Below are 5,377 nucleotides of genomic sequence, written 5' to 3'. Positions count from 1 at the left end.
AGGGAAGAGGGATTCATCAGCAGGTTGGCCGAAGGGGATGAATTTTTCTGTTATAGCAAACCTTTGAGGCCATATGCTAAGTAACAGCGGAGAAATGGGGGGCAGTGGGGATGTCATAGTAAGCACTGGTTGGAGGAACACCTCACCAGAAATACAGATGAGTAAGGAAAGGAAATGAAGGATATCCATCTCTGGGGATGACTAACTTGTTCAGTCAGCTCCTCTGCAGCTCTGAAACACGTTCCCCAAATACCCCATAATCTGTAGTTCCCTTCTGACATGTTCCTGGTTCCAATAAAGCAATACCGTCTCATACATGAAGAATATTTGATGTCCAGTTGTTTTTCAGTTGTGTCTGACCCCTTTTGGAATTTTCTTGGCAAAGATACTGGAGTGGTTTAGCACTTCCTCCTCCAACTCATTTTACAGATGAGGAAACTGAGGCAAACAGGGTTGAATGACTTGACCAAAGTCACACAGCTAGTATGTCTGAGGCCAGATTTGAACTCAGGAAGATGAGTCTTTCTGACTCTAGGCCCAACACTCTTCACTCCATCACCTGGGTACCCAAATGCAGACCTACTAACAAGCTTATTCTACTTGCTCAGACTATCCCAAACCTCCCTAAGGTAATTCCTGCTTTCTGGCCAAGTGAGTCCCCTGGTTCTCCTTTCTCTTACTTCTAAGGTCTCTTTTAGCTCTATGCCTAAGATCCTGTCATCCCTATGAAGCACTATCTGCTGTATTGTTGTTTAGATCTTGATGGCTGAGAAGTGTAAAAAGCAATTTTTTTCTGGTCTGGCCAGAAACTTTGAAGGTCTTCTCCTCTTAGACTGATATTTTTGTAATGGTAAATGAGGCTATCTTTTGTTTCAATTTTTACTTAGCCCTTAGTCATTAAATGGGCATTGCCTCAGACAAACTGAGACCTGGGAAAGCCCTTAATTTGGAAAGGCCAAGGCCACCCACTACATCCCAGGCTATGGCCAGTCATCTTGACTTTTGTCTAGTCAACAGACTTTGATGACTCTGGAGGAGAGAGGCTTGGTACAGCCCTGACTCACTTAGTGACATCATCGAATCTTCCAGGGAGCAAAATGAACCATAACAATGGTCCTGCCCCTTCTCAGCTCTCTGATGAAAGGAATTCCCTAACCTACAGGTAGTCATCCTGCCTATAAACAACTCCTAGGACCTCAGGCTTGTGCTCTGGGCCAAGGCCAGCTTGAAACCTGGTTCTAATGGATATCTAATGTGATGCAGAGAAGCAGTGTGGTGCATCACCAGGACCACTAGTCCCAGAGCCTGAAGATCTGGCTGGGAGTCCTGGCTTCTCCTCTAGGAGCCTCCACTTCTCCCTTTTAAAAATGTGATTATACAGAATTATAGGGGGAAAATAGAAATATGAGCTTTTATCATTTGAGGCATAAAGCAAGAAAATCTCATCAGCCTTCTCCAATGGCCTGTCACCAGTGTCTAAAAACCCTTAGAGCCCCATTGCTTTGAGTTAAACCTCGCTCTATTCAACCTCTCCCTCCCTCCCTCTCTCCCTTTTTTTCTCTGTCTCCCTTCCTCCTTTCTGTCTATTTCTTTCCCTTCCTCCCTCCTTTCTCTCTCTTCCCCTCTCACTTCAGCCATCCAATAGTTTATTTTTCTCTCCTTACCCTCTCAAAATCTGTCCTCAGTAAAGGTTCTGACTTTCAATCCCTTCCTGTTCAGTGACTATCAGTCTCAGAGCTCCTTCTCTTTAAGAATTTGCATTCTTAGTCTTGAACAAGTCATTCTTATTCTGGGGCCACAGTCTCTGTTGTAAAATGACAGAGTTGAACTACATGGTCTTTGAGATTTCTTACAGCTCTGACGTTCGAGGGTGTGTGTTCTAAAACCTAAAATTTTATCGGCTGAAAAATCTGTCTATAACTTAATGTGCTATGTTCTAAATGCACTCCATCTCTGACATTCACTGAATATTCTAACATTCTGGGAATCAAGGTTCCTTCTTGCTTTGACATTCTAAGTTCTATGTTTCTAAAAGTCTGTCCTTCAGGCTCAAATATTCTATAATTCTGAGTCTATGAATGAAAGTCTCTGTCCTTGTGAAGGGGATGCCAGATGGGAGAGATATTTTGGGAAGGATGAAAAGATCTTCAAAAGGGGACCCTTGAATTTACACCCTACAAAAGCTTACTGTGCCCATGGACTGGTCCTATGGGATGCCTTTACTAGCTATAGGCTTTATGAACACGCACCAAACATTTATTCAACCTTTAAGGCAAAAAGCCTGATAAAATTGAAACCAACAGCAGTGACCCAGGACTAAAGCAAAGTTGTCACTAGTCTGATCAGCTCCTAAGGCCTTTTGAAAAGTATACCTTGAGGGGTAGCAGGTGGTACAGTGGATAGAGTGCCAGACCTGGTGTCGGGAAGATCTGAGTTAAAATCCAGTCTCAGAAACTTGCCAGCTGTGTGACCCTAGGCAAGTCACTTAATCCTGTTGGTCTCAGTTTCCTTATCGGTAAAGTAAGCTGAGGAGAAAATGGCAAACCACTCCAATATCTTTGACAAGAGAATCCCAAATGGAGTCACAAAGAGTCAGAAAGACAAGATCAAAACAACTTAATAAATCCCAAAGGAAAATGGCAAATGCCAGAGGCACTGTGGGAAAACAGGAACTTTAATGCATTGTTGATGGAGCTGCGATTTGGTCCACCCATTCTGGAAAGCAATTTGGAACTATATCCCACCCTACCCCCCCCCCCAAACCTTTGACCTAGTAATACTAAATCTATACTCCAAAAACCACAGCAAAAGAAGCCAAACAAACAAAAATATTAACAATAGTTCTAACTGTGATGGCAGAGAATTGGAAACTGATGATGTGCCCATCATTTTGGGGAACAGATGGACAAATTATAGTATATAAATGCAATAAAATACTATTGTGTCATTAAAAAATGAAGGGGATGGTTTTAGAGAAATCTGGGAAGATTTGTATGAACTGATGAAATAAGCAGAATTACAAGAACAATTTGTACTCTAACAACAATATGTAAAGACAAACACTTGGGAAGACTTCCTCTTTCAGGACCAAGCTTGGTCACTATAACTGTACTGTATTCAGTTTCCTTTTCTTAGAAGATTATTAAATCTGAAAGGAATTTTAGAGATTATATAATCCAATGGGGATTATGCTAACACAGAGTCCATTGACCCCTGCTGGATTTATGGATAGATTTCAAGGGGTTCCATGGGCTTGGATGGAAAAAAATGACCTCTTCATTTCAATGGAAATGGTTTCTTCTATAATCCTATGTCTTGTGTTATATGCATTTATAAACATTATTCTGAGAAGAGGTCCTTAGACTTTGCCAGACTGCCAAAAGGGTCCATCTCTATAAAAGGTTAAGAACCCTTGATCTAGCCCATTCCCCTCCTTTTTATAGAGGAGAAAACTGATACTCAGAGAAAGTAAGTGACTTGTTCTAGGTAATGTAACTAGCTAAATGCAAAATCAGAATTAGAACCAAGTTCTTAGACTCCCTGTCCAGCGCTCTTTCTCCAGACCATGCTGGCCCCTTATTGATGACTTTGGAGTTCTAGATGTAAAAAAAAATTAGCTCAAATATGGATAGCAAAGGCCAGTCCCATAACCCAAGATAGCAATTCACACTGCCTACTCTTCAAATGCCAGGTTAGCTTTTATATGATATAGAGACTGGGAGCTGACTGGAATTCTGCAGGATTCTTTGGCCCTGGAAACTCCCTGTACTCCTGCTACAGATTCTCGGAAGCTGGGGGAGGCACAGATCCAGCTGACCCCCTGGTCATACACTTCTACTTCATTCAAAAAATTCTTAGGGGGTCATGGCCCTCAACTTCAAGGAGAAGGGGTTTTGATTTTCAAAATGTTCATAACTGAAAACTGTCAGTTCCAGGATGAAGCAGAGATCTGGGAGGGTTAAGGTTTTAAAGGGGGGAGGGGAGAAGGGCTCTCACTATCAGGATGAAAAAATGCCAAGCTCCGAACTTTCAGTCACTAAGCACTTATTAAGCATTGAGTGCATGTGGGCCCTGGGGATATAAAAAAAGGTAATGAGTCCTTGCCTTCAGGGAGCTTGTAAACTAAGTTGAGAAATAATATGTAAATAGAGGATACCCATATCTGTTCATACAAGATACATAGAGGGTAAACAAGAGGTAACCTTTAAGATATGAGAATTAGGATTCCCAAAGTGAGAGGAGTCATTACCTTCCAGAATCATGGCCCAAGATAGGCCTTTTGGGGATTAGAGCCTTGGAGAATTTTCAAATGAAACATAATTTCTCCATTTCATCCACAGAGCTAAATAACCTGAGTTCTAGTCCCAGTTCTATCATTTATTTACTGTAACTTGCCCAAGAGAGTTTCTCCAACTCTCTAGGTCTCAGTTTCTCAAATTTGTAAAACAAGGGGATTGAATTTTTTTGTTGTTCAGTTATTTCAATTGTGTCTAGGACCCCATTTAGGGTTTTCTTGACAAAGATGCCGCAGAGATTTGCCAGTTCCTTCTCCAGCTCATTTTACAGATGAGGAAACTGAGGCAAACTTGCCCAGGGTCACATAGTTGGTAAGTGCCTGAGGCTGGATTTGAACTTAGGAAGATGAGTCTTCCTTCTCCAGCTCATTTTACAGATGAGAAAACTGAGGCAAACAGGATTAAGTGACTTATTCAGGGTTAAACAGCTAGTAAGTGTCTGAGGCTGAATTTGAACTCAGGAAAATGAGTCCTGACTCCCGGCCCAGTGCTCTATGGTGTTCCCTAACTACCTCAGGGGATTGAATTACATGATCACCAAAACCCCTTCCATCTCCGACATGACATAAAGAGTTCTATGAGCTCTTTCTACTTTAACAGTCTCTTCTGTCCTAAGTTCCTTTCCACGTCTAAAACTCTATCCTATTCCATTCTTTTTTTTTTTTTTTGAAGGGGGAAGACAAAGCAATTGGGGTTAAGTGACTCGACCAAGGTCACGCAGCTAGTAAGTATCAAGTGTCTGAGGCCAGATTTGAACTCAGGTCCTCCTGACGCCAGGGCTGGTCCTCTATTCACTTTGCCATCTAGCTGCCCCTTCTCCATTCTTTAACAGCAAATCTTCAGCAAAGTAGAATCTGTCAGTAATGACAGGGCCCTAAAGGATATTCCAGTCCAGACTTGTTTTCTGGTTATTGTGTGTAGTGTAAGCTGGGTCTCTGGCTTCCAGCTTCTCTGGATTCAGTGACTACCTGTCCCATACAGCACTTGGTCTGGCCTAAGTATGCCAGAGATGACACACAAATACCAGATCCTTCCACCCAAAGGATTCTCCCCCCAGCCCTCAAGGAGACAAACTCTCGCCA

The sequence above is a fragment of the Notamacropus eugenii genome, chromosome 6, assembly GCF_028372415.1.
Source record: "Notamacropus eugenii isolate mMacEug1 chromosome 6, mMacEug1.pri_v2, whole genome shotgun sequence".
NCBI classification, from domain to species: Eukaryota; Metazoa; Chordata; class Mammalia; order Diprotodontia; family Macropodidae; genus Notamacropus; species Notamacropus eugenii.
The sequence above is the reverse complement of the archived record's forward strand: the minus strand, read 5'-3'. Positions refer to the sequence as shown.